Raw genomic sequence first — 12561 nt, forward strand, 5'->3', positions numbered from 1 at the left:
CTGACCCACAACTTTAAATAGATTTTGGTTATGGGGAGCACAAGGGCCCACTTTACAGGTGTGATGCAACAAAGAACTAAAAGCATATTTAAACAAAAACAATGTTTATTCCATGAATCCAGTTAACATTTTATAAACACACAGTAAACAGTTTATCAACTACTAACCCTGACAACCCCCCAAAAAGAACAGTACTCTATAGGTAACCCTTAATATCTTTCCAAACAACATCCATAAGTTAAAACCTTTAAACAAAGACAGCAGGTTTAAATTAGCTACAGAAACAGATATTACTTTGAAATCATTAATGAGCTGAAGACATTCTTTAGCTTGTAGAGAGAGATCATTACACAGCTGCTTGCTTTGAATACAGGTCTCCAACTCTGAAAACTAAACTAAACGCACTGCTGCTGCCAGCTCAAAACGAAAGTAAAAGCAGAGCCAGAGCTCAGCTCCACCTACAAAGTGACATCACTGCAGCCGTTTGATGAAACACACTTTTCTTAAAGGGACATCCACATGACACTGTACCACCCTCTTGCCCTGAAAAGTTGGTGCCAAGGGGTGATTGACTCACCTTTGTTCTGACCAGAAACTTATTCAAGTCTTGGCCTCTTGCATACTAAGAACTCCCTAAATTTGCTTTCCACTAGTTTGAAACCTTGAAGTAGTGGTCTGAAATGCACCTTTCTATACGTTTAATGTCCTTTAATAATTTATAACATACTTTCTCAATCACTTCCTTTCAAGGATGATTTTGTTTAATAATAAAAATCGCTTATTGTCACAAGTTGGCTTCAATGAAGTTACTGTGAAACGTCCCTAGTCGCCACATTCCGGTGCCTTTTCAGGGAGGCTGGATCATGAACTAGCCAATCAAATTTAACTGCAACAAATTGTTGGTTGTGTCTTAAGCTCTGACCAGTCACTTTTTGATTCAAATCCTTTCCTTCCAATTTCTTGCTCATTTTTGGATTTAATCACATGAATTATTTTTAGCTCATCAGCCCGACTGAAAAACTTTCTTAAAGGGCATCTAAAAAAAATGAAGCGCATGTCTTACAATTTCCCACGAGGACATGCTAAAGAGGTGAAACACATTAATATGGAATAGTATGCCAAGGCTATTGAGGGAAAGACCAAGACGAGATAGATGCTGAGGGAGCCCAGGCTGAACCTGGTGCTGTGCCGAAAGGCATTTGCTAACATGATAGATTTCACAAAGCTGGGTCTCATCCATTATTGACAGGCTGCAACTTGCACTTCAGGTGCTTTTAGCTGCAGCATTTGGCTCCAACAGCCATTTCTGACTTCTAAAAATCAAGTAACTTTAATGCACACAGATACAATCCATGGTATGGAGCATTGTGCAGTATGCACACGAGAGTTGGACCTTTGATAAACTAACGAGAAGAGGATTACAGCTTTTGAAATGTGGTCCCGGCAAAGGGTCCTTTGCTTCTTCGACCTGTCCAGCAGATCCTAAGGATTTGTCTGTCAGAACATCAAGATTCCCAGCATCTCACGGGCTTTTAGCTGAAGTGAAAACTGAGAATGTGCAACCATTGAAAAAGGAAGTGAGAGAGTTTGCAATGGACTGGCAACAAAAGAAAATGAAACATCAGGAAAGGACAGGCCAGGTAGAAGGATTTGATGTATAAACATCAAAAACAGGCTGGAGGGAGGCATGCAGGATGGTAATGAAGGTGGAGAGGTGCTGACAGTCCCTCATAGATTATGGATATACAATGACAGCTGTATCCTTTATGCAAGTTTTTGGGATTACAGCTGTTAGAACTGCAGATTTTATATCTTGACCTATTGACTTTGAAATCGTAACATTTTGCCTTTATGAACATGTAATGAGTGAAAGCTATTTTAAGGTATCACATACTGAATCTCATAGCTCAATACTGGATGTCTCAATATCTCTGAATTATAATAGCTTTAGTAAAAGATTTTTAAAAATCTGACAACTCAATTGGCGAGGATAACAAGCTCATAAAGGATGAATGCATTATTTTTCACTTTCAAAAAGGATGACAAAACACTTCACTGTTAGAAACGCTTTATCACTATTGTCGGAAAATGCCGCATCCAGCTTACAGCAAAGTTCCACAAACAGCAATGATATAAATGACCAGGTAATCGGTTTTCGCAGTTGGTTGACGGATAGATGTTACCAAAACAGAAAGTGAACTTGTTGCCAAGGGATCTTTTACTGCCACTGAGACGGGACAGGGTTAATACCACTTCCGAATGATTGCACCTCCATAGCTGATACTGTGTGCGGGATTCTCCGTTCCCAGGCTTCGATTTTGTAATTGTCGATCGAAAGGAGAATCCCTTTTTATGATGGAATCGGGAGTAGTGCCTGTTTTCGGATGCTCCCCCTCTCCAAAATGACATCATCGAGGAGCACACCACACGCCGTTGGGACGTTACCTGAAGGCCTCCCCTGATGCTCCGCCCCCAATAGGCGGTTGACCTGTGGTCTCAGCGGTTGGGAACCCGGCGTGGAGGCTGCTGACTATGTCCAGCGTCGGCAACAGTCGGGCGTGAGCCGTGCTGCTGGCCGGGCTTCGGCGAGGGCTGGGGGGACTGGTGGGGAGTGGCCAGGGGAGCACTATCTGGCAGGTTGGATCCACGCATGGCCGGCGGCATGCTGTATGGCGCGACCGCTGCAGGTCGTTGCCGTGCGCATGCTCGACAGCAGACTCGACAATTCTCCAACCGTTCATATCGGGAAAGTTGTGCTTTTTATGTGGCGCGGCTGCTAGCCCCTCACCAATCAAAGGATCGGTGCTGGAGCCTCGCTGATTTTTCCCACGTAAAACGCCACAGCAATTTTACTGTTCCGGACATGGACACAAAATCGGAGAATCCAGCCCAGTGTATTTCAGTGGCACTTGAATCCACATCCTTCTGACTCAGTGGCTTGAGTGTGAAATGAGCCACAGCTGCTGTTTACAAGTTAGCTGTAGGGAACAGCAGGTTAAATTCCCACTACTATTAATTGAGCTTAACAAGGACACTATAATTAGCTTCAGTGCTCCTGTTTCCAAAACCTTACAGAGGCTGATAATCCTTGCAAAAGCAAATACTGCAGATGCTGGAAATCTGAAATAAAACAGCTAGAAGGTTGGGTGATAAGAGGACCACGCTCAGCTGTGGAGGAAGGGACGCAAACGCCATAAGAAGCACGGACCCGTAAACAAAAAGATGGCTGCTACAGCAACAGGACCTTATTCATTCACTGTCATTGGATCAAAGTGTGGGAACTGCTGATCTGACAGCACTGTTGGAGTAACATCACCACACAGGCAGCAGTAACTCACAAAGGGCGCTCACCACCACCTTCTCAATTGGGGAAAGGCAATAAGTACCAATAACACCCGCATTCCATGAGTGCATTTTCAAAAAGTACAGGATTTTGAAAATTCGCAACAAGCAAAATATTCAAACAAACCTTTCGTTATTACAAAAATATCGCCACGCAACGCCATCCATCCTAACCCAGTTTCATGCCAAGTCTATCCTCCCCAACCCCCTTCCCCTACCAGACTGACGAACACCTGCCCCCCCCCCCCCCACCCCCACCCCTCCTCACATGGCCCTAACAGCTGACGGCAACCAGCTCCTTTATGGGGTAATGAACAGCTGCCACATTGAGTAAAACCCATCCACTGACCGTCTCATGGCATATTTGATCTTCTCCAGGTGCAGAAATTCCACCAGGTCCCCAACCGGCGAAGCCTTAGGTGGCACCGGGGGCCTTCACCCGAGCAAGGCTCACCTCTAGGCTATTAGAGAGGCGAAGGCCAAGATATCTGCCTTGTGTCCCTCCTGTGGTACCAGCAAGTCCGACCTCCAAAAATGGCTACCATCGGGTACAGCACTACCTTAACACCCAGAATCCCTGACAGAGTCTTTGGGTCTCCTTTTCTAAGCTTGGGACAGGACCAAAACATGTGCATGTGGTTCGCCAGTCCCACAGAACACCACTCAAATATATCCTCACTCCGAGAAGAACCCACTCATATACGCCCTAGTCAAGTGCACACTGTGTACCAGCTTAAACTGTATTAATCTTAACCTTATGCATGAGGAGATGATTTTTTTTTGTTGTTTTTAATTTTTTTAATTTTTCCAATTAAAGGGCAATTCGGCATGACCAATCCACCTACTGTGCATATCTTTGGATTGTGGGGCTAAGTCCCACACAGATATGGGGAGAATGTGCAAACTCCACACGGACAGTGATCTGCCCAGAAATGTCTGAGATCCTTCACTTCCCTAACTTGTCCAAGGGCAGAACCCCATCCATAAGTGAAAATACGGGCACAAAGGGAAACAAAGGGAGCTCCTTACCTACAAAACCTTGCACCTGCAAATATCTAAACTCATTCCCTCTCGGGAGCTGTAACTTCTCTAAAATCTCTTCGAGAAACATATTCCTAAACCTCTCCAATGCCTCCCTCTCTCATGCCCCTAACGTTGAATCTCGACTTCCGGTTGCGGCAGGTAGGTGGAGGTCGCATGTTTGGTGGCTCCTGCCAGAGCAGTCTTTCCCAGGCCCTTTACACCCAGTTTTGGGAAACGTATTTTGTGAGAAGTTGTGGGAAGGTCCGAGGCATTTAAAAACCAGAAAAAAGAATCCAGGGAAAATGGGAGAGAGCGATAGTCCCCATGCCAAGTCTGGTGAGGAGTGCTGCAGGGGTAAAGATGGCAGGAGAGAGGCTGTCGAGTGGGGCCGTGTCCATCACGGTGGAAAAGATGTCTGAAGTGATGGCCGGGGAATTTGAGCGGTTGTTCTGGAAATATTTTGAAAGGCATCGGACGGAGATGATGACCTCGCTTAAGGACTGAGTCGCTGAGAGCTTTACCTTTTTTCCCTTTTTTTCCCCGTTGTCTTTTCCTGTTATGGATGTTATGGTGGGCTGGTCTGTGTAATAGGGGTTTGGGTCTGTGGGGATTTCCGGTTGTTTTGCTTTGGGGGTTTGTTTGCTTGTGAGATGTTGGGAATTTGGAGGGGGTGGGTGTGGGGAGTTTTGGAGTTGGTGTGTTAAGGGCAGCACGATAGCACAGTGATTAGCACTGTTGATTCACAGCACTAGGGTCCCAGGTTCAATTCCCGACTTGGGGCACTTGTCTACGCGGTGTCTGCACGTTCTCCCTGTATCTCTGTGGATTTCCTCCGGGTGCTCCGGTTTCCTCCCACAAGTTCCAAAAGACGTACTGTTAATTTGGACATTCTGAAATCTCCCTCAGTGTACCGGAACAGGAACCGGAATGTGACACTAGAGGCTTTTCACAGTAACTTCATTGCAGTGTTTTTTTTTTATTTGGGGTACCCAATTAATTTTTTCAATTAAAGGAAATTTTAGTGTGGGCCAATCCACCTAACCGGCACATCTTTGGGTTGTGGGGGTAAAATCCACACAGACACAGGAGAAAGTGCACACTCCACACGGACAGTGACCCAGGGCCAGGATTCAAACCCGGGTCCTCAGCGCCGTAGTCCCAGTGCTAACCAACTGCGCCACATACTGCCCACCATTGCAGTGTTAATGTAAGCCTATTTGTGACAATAACAAAAGATTATCTTTTTTGTTGATGTGGGGGAGTGGGCCCTGACATGGCCCACAGTGCTAGCTAACGTAAGGTTGGCTAGTGAACGTGAGCAACGTGGGGCTGCAGTCATTGGAACCTGAATGGGCAGGTTTCAATGGACCTGGGAGGTGTGAATGGTGGGGGTAGTGGATGATACTGGATGACGTGTTTCCAAGAGGAAGTGGTGGAAGAGTTTCTGGGAAGGTGGGAGGGGTGGGGAGGGGTGACATTGACTAGGGCCAGTGCTGGGTCTCACCTGCTAGGCGGGGCCTGGGAGGATAGTCATGGCGGGTAGAAGCGATGGGATGAGACTTCCAGTCAGAGTGGTGACATGGAACGTGCGAGAGCTGGGAAGACGGGTGAAGAGAGCATGAGTTTTCTCGCAGCTAAGCGGCTCGTAAGTGGACGTGATGCTGTGAGAGGAAACCCACCTGAGTGTAACGGACCAGATGAGGCTGAGGAAGGGCTGGGTGAGCCAGATGTTCCATTCGAGCTTCAACAGAAAAGCCCATGTGACAGTATTGGTGGGTAAACGGGTGAGGTTCCAAGCGGAGAAGGTGGTGGCGGACCGGGGGGGCAGATATGTGATAGTGACGGGGGCACTGGAAGGGAGGCTAGTGGTGTTGGTTAGTGTGTGTGCCCCAAACTGGTACGATGCTCCGTTTATGCGGAAAATGATAGCGGCCATACCGGACTTGGGTACTCACCAGTTGATATTGGGGGATGGCCTGAATTTTTGCATTAAGGTGGGGTGATTGAGGAGTATGTAGAGTTTAACCGCAATGGAGAGGTCTCGTTTTTGGTGGTTTGGGAGGTGTTGAAGGCGGGAGTGCGGTGTAAGGCCATTTCAGTCAAGGCAAAGGTGGATAGGGAGGCGGGGGAGTAACAACAGCAGCTGATAGAGATTTTGGTGGTAGATGGAAGGTATGCGGAGGACTCAGAGCCAGGACCGTCGGTGAGGAGGAAGGAATTGCAGGCAAAGCTTGATTACCTGTCCATGGGGAGGACGGTTCAACAGTTGAGGCGAGCGAGGGGGGTTGTGCAGGACTACGGTGAGAAGGTCAGTCGATTGCTGGCGGACTGGCTCCGCTGGCAGGCAGCAGGCAGAGAGGGAGATTGTGTGGATTAGGGATGAAACGGGTGGGTTGGTGGTGGCGTCAAAGCAGGTAAATAAGGTGTTTGAGGACTTTTATAGGCCCTTGTATAAGTCAGAGCCACAGGAGTATGAGTCAGAGATGAGGGAGTTTATGGAACGACTGTCAGCATGGTAGCACATTGGTTAGCATGGTTGCTTCACAGCTCCTGGGTCCCAGGTTCGATTCCCAGCTTGGGTCACTGTCTGTGCAGAGTCTGCACGTTCTCCCCATGTCTGTGTGGGTTTCCTCCGGGTGCTCCGGTTTCCTCCCAAAGTCCAAAGATGTGCTTGTTGGGTGGATTGCCCAAGCTAAATTACTTTTAGTGTCCAAAAAGTGTTAGGTTGTGTTATGGGGATAGGGTGGAGGTATGGGTCTAAGTAGGGTGCTGTTTCTAAGGGCCGGTGCAGACTCGATGGTCTGAATGGCCTCCTTCTGCACTGTAAATTAAATGATTCTATGTCTGGAGTTGGGAGAGGAGGAGAGTGCCGGATTGGAGGAACCAAAAGGGGTGGAGGAAGTGCAGGGAGCGATAGAGAAGATGCATTCGGGTGAGGCACTGGGGCCAGATGGGTTCCTGGTAGAATTTTACAAATCATTCAAGGATACGTTGGCACCACTGGTGGTAGAAATGTTTGAGGATGCGATGGTAAGGGGATTGTTGCCGGAGACAATGAGGCAGACATCATCCCATTATTACTCAAAAAGGAGAAGGATCCGGTGGAGTAAGGGTCATACAGGCCCATTACTCTACTGAACATGGACACTAAGATATTGGCGAATGTTGGCGGTGAGGTTGGAGGAATGCCGTGCAAAGGTCCTGGGTGAGGATCAGACGGGATTCATCAAGGGCAGGCAGCTATCGTCGAACTTGCGGCAGCTGCTGAACATGGAGCTTTCTCCGGCCGAGGGGAGGGAGTTGAAGGTGGCATTGGATACGGAAGAGTTTGACAGAGTGGAGTAATTTGTTTGCGGTGCTGGAAGATGGTTGGGATTGGGCCGAAGTTTGTGGCATGAGTGAAATTGTTTTACAAGCATCTGACAGCATGTGTGTGGATGAACGATATGAATTAAGGGGACTTTCCACTATTTCGGGGAACGAGGCAGGGATACCCCATGTCCCCTCTTCTATTCACACTGGCAATCGAGCCGTTGGCCATTGCGTTGAGGGGCTCGGACTTGTGGATGGGGATAGTGGGGGGGGGGGGGGGGGGGGGGGTGGTGCATAGGGTGTCTCTGTATGCGGACGATCTGCTACTGTACATTTCAGACTCAATCTCGTCGGTGAGGAACATAATGGGGCTGCAAAGGAAATTTGGGGCATTTTCAGGGTATAAGTTAAACTTGGGGAAGAGTGAGTGAATATTTTGTGCTGTGTTCTCCAGGGGCAGGGGCGGGAGTGGTTGCCATTCCAGGTAGCGACAACTCATTTTAGGTATTTAGGGGTGCAGGTGGAATGCGACTGGGCGCAACTTTGCAAACTTAATTTCACAAGCCTGGTTAGGAGGGTGAAGCAGGACTTGCTGCAATGGAATAGTCTCCCCTTGTCACTGGCAGGCCGGGTTCACGCAGTAAAAACAACAGTCTGCCAAAGTTCTTGTTTCTGTTCCAGTGTCTGCCGGTCATTTCGCCGAAGTCATTCTTTCAAGGGGTGAACAGGCTGGTCTCGTCGTTTGCGTTAACAGGGAAGGTAGCTAGGATAAGGAAGGCAGTGCTCCAAAGGGGGCAGCAGTCAGGGGGTTTGGCCCTTCTGAATCTGTTACACAATTACTGGGTGGCAAATGTGGAGATGGTGCAATACTGGAGTAGAGGCTTTGTGGGTCCTGATGGAGGCGGGTTCTTGTCAGGGATCAGGATTTCGGGCGCAGGCAACAGCACCACTACCGTTCGCCCCAATGAAGCACTTGGGTGGCCATGCGGTGGTTGCCACGCTAAAGATTTGGGGGCATTTCCGACAGCCCTTCAAGGTGAGGGCAGGCTCTATGGTGATGCCAACAAGAAGGAATCATGGGCTTGAGCCAGGGCGATGGATGCAAGGTTCCAGGGATGGGAGGAGAAAAGGGTGAAAGAGACGAAGGATCTGTTTTTGGAGGGGCGGTTCACAAGCTTGGAGGAGTTGGGGGTGAAGTATGAGCTCCAGCATCAGGTGGGGTTTAGGTATATGTCGGTGAGGAATTTCGCAAAAGGTTTTCCCGAGCTTTCCGGTGGCACGTCCTCCTTGTTGCTGGAGGTGCTGTCGATTGGGAGGGGTTGGGGAGTGGGGTCGTTTCGGTGATCTATGGTAGGATTATGGAGGACAAGGAGTCCATGGAAATGATTAATACCAAGTGGGAGGAAGAGTTGGGGATGGTGTTGGAGGAAGAGTTGGGGATGGTGTTGGAGGAAGGATTATGGTGCGAAGGGCTGTGATGAGTCAATGCCTCGACCTTGTGTGAGAGGCCGGGGCTGATTCAATTAAACGTGGTGCACAGGGCACATTTAACGAAGGAGAGGCTGAGCCAGCTGTTTGAGGAGGTGGAGGATAGCAGTGAGCAGTGGGAGGGGCCTAGCCTACCATGTCCATATGTTCTGGTCCTGCCTGTAGTTGGAGAAATATTGTGGGTCGTTTTTCAGCATCATGTCCGAGGTCCTGCATGTGGATTTAGAGCCGGGTCCTCTGGAGGCCATATTCAGGTTGTCAGACCTGCTGGAGGAGCAGACAGGCGCGGGGGCAGATGTTTCGGCCTTCGCCTCGTTGATCGCTCGCAGGCAGGTTGATGCAGTGGAGGTCAGTTTCTCCCCCCGGTGCCTCGACATGGCTGCTGGGGGATCTAATTGAGTTCTTGTATTTAGACAAGGTGAAAAGATGAGGGGTATCCACCAGTGATGGGGTTTGTTTGTCTTATATTTTGGGGATCTGGTTCTGGTCAAGAGGGAGGGGAGCACTTCAGAAGTTGGGGGTGGGGTTAGGGTTGGGTATGTTTGTGTGTTGTAAAAATGTTGAAAACTTGAATCAAAATATTTTTTTTTAAAACATAAAATGTAAGTAAACATTGAACCCATAGCTCCTGCAAATCAGTGCCAACAGTGACATAGAGCCCAATTTAAAATGCTGCCCAAATTGATTCCAAATTCTCAAGAGGCTATTACCACTGGGCTGGATGAAAATCTTACCAGAGAGAACACGAGAGGAGCAGTAACAAGAGCTTCGGACTCAATCCCGTAAAAGCCTCCTCCATCCACCCCCAGTGTGTGTCCGGATCCTTAAACTACCCTTGCACTTTATCAATATTCCCCCCCCCCCGGCCTATCCCATCACAAACCCCAGGGTTCTTACCTCCCCAAACAAAAGTAGATAATAACTCATTGACCCTACCACAAAAGCCTTAGAAATAAAGACTGGGAGAAACTGGAACAAAAGCAAACACTGGGAAATATTAATCTTCACCACCTGAACTTGTCCCGCAAAGGTCAACGGGCATCCCACCTCGTCAGATCAGCCTTCACCCCATCCACCAAACTGACCATGTTAAAACAATGAAGACGGGAAGGCACAGTGGTTACACTGTTGTCTCACGGCACAAAGGAGCCGGGTTCGATCCCAGCTCCAGCTGTCCATGTGGAGTTTCCACATTCTCCCCATGTCTGCGCGAGTCTCATCCCACAACCCAACAATGTGTAGGGTAGGTTGAATGCCCACACAAAATTGCCCCTTAATTAGGAAAAAAAAAGGTTTTTACAAGTCTATGTAGCAAAACCCAATCTTTTTTTAAAATAAAAAATTCACTCTTGCCCATTTAGCTTAGACCCTGAAAAGGAACAAAACCTCTTGAGAAGGTCCCATGGGGTTGGTTTAGCACAGTGGGCTAAATAGCTGACTGTGAAGCAGACCAAGGCCAGCAGCGGGGGTTCAATTCCCGTACCAGCCTCCCCGAACAGGCACTGGAATGTGGCGACTCGGGGCTTTTCACAGTAACGTCATTTGGAGCCTACATGTGACCATAAGCGATTTTCATTTCATTTTTCATTTCATTACCTCCCCCACATTGGAGGGTCCGTAATGTATAATAGCAAATTGTCCATGTAGAACACCCTACGCTCCTACTCCCTCCCACTTTATCACCCTCCACTTAGAAGAGGATCTCAGCACAATGACCAGTGGCTCAATTGCCAAGGCAAAAAACAACGGGGATAGTGGACACCCCTGCCTGTTTAGTTGAAAATACCCCAAGCTCAGAGCATTGGTTCAGACACTCAGAACCCTATACAAAAGCCGAACCCAAGATATAAATTTTGGCCCAAAACCAAATCGCCCCATAATATTGAAAAGGTACCTCCAGGCTCGGCGACTGAGGAGGGCGACAACACCATAGTCAAGGGTCTCCTCATACTGCCCGACAGCTGTTGGCCCTTAACAAATGCTGTCTGCTCCTCCAAAATCACCCGACAGGCAGGGCTCCAAACACGATTCCAACACCAAATCCATACGGACCCAGACCTGATGCTTCACCTGTCTGCATTAAACAAATACAATTTGTGATCTATCTAATCGGTGCCTCCAACCCCTGCTTTCTTTCCCATTCCACATCCAGGAAGGTCAACCCATCCAAAAATTTACAAATCCTCCTCCAGAGGTTCAGACTAGCTTTGCCACCCCCGATGCAGCAAAGGACTTGGGGCTCGACATGTCCAGCCTAGAATCCAGAACACAATTGAAGTTTCCCCTCATAATTAACTGAAGCTAGTTGAGATCAGGAATAGAAGCCAGCACCTTCTTAATGAATTCTATGTCATGCCAATTCGGCACACATTAACCAAAACCACAAACGAGCTCACCAACCATGCCACTACATACTTCCCTCTTGCTTCCACCATGTTAGCTGTAGAAAAAGCCGCCCTCTTGCTAATCAACACCACGTTCCTAACATCAGAACTCGAGTGAGACACTTGCCTCACCCAGCATTCTTGTTTAATACTTAATTCTCAAATGGGTCTCCATTGGAAAAACCACATCAGCCGTCAAGCTTTTCAAGTGGGCAAATGCCCAGAACCTTTTAAACTGGTCCATTTAACCCCTCACATTCCATGTAACTAACCAGACAGGGGCCTCTGCCACTTTCCACCCCCAAGATCTGCCATATCCTCCCTGTGAGACAATCCAGTACGCCCCCAATTTGTGCCTGCTCCAGGCCCACCCAAGATGGCCACCATTACCCCCATAAAGCCACTTCAAAAACAAAGGAATCTGCACCGTCAGCAAACTACTGCCCCCCCCCCCCCGACAAACCAACTCACCAAGAACCAACCCCCCCCCCCATTTCTCCCAGCAGAACAAACCCAAGCTGAACAAAAGAAAACATCCCCATAGATAACTAGCAGCAGTCTTCTCTCCCAATCCACTTCCGTTAATTAGTTGAACTGCAGGGCAACACTGCTGCCACACGGCACTGAGGTCCCGTGTGGAGTTTGCACATTCTCCATGTCTGCGTGGGTTTCGCCCCCACAACCTAAAGATGTGCAGGTGAGGTGGATTGGCCACGGTAAATTGCCCCTTGATTGGAAAAAGTGAATTGGGTACTCTAAATTTATGAAAAAAACTGACCAAGCAAGACCGTTGTCTTCAAAACAATTCAATCCTCCCCACATCCGTTGTTTCTTAAGTCATTTGCTTCCTCCGGCGCATCAAAATAGTAGCCTCTGTCTCTGAAAGTAACCCGGAGACTAGCCGAATATACCATGCCAAACGCTGCTCTTGCAGCACGGCACCTTGGCCTTAATAAACGCCACACACCTTCATGCCAACTCTGCACCGGCATCCTGATACATTCGGATAGGA

The sequence above is a fragment of the Scyliorhinus canicula genome, chromosome 2 (genome assembly GCF_902713615.1).
Source record: "Scyliorhinus canicula chromosome 2, sScyCan1.1, whole genome shotgun sequence".
NCBI lineage: Eukaryota > Metazoa > Chordata > Chondrichthyes > Carcharhiniformes > Scyliorhinidae > Scyliorhinus > Scyliorhinus canicula.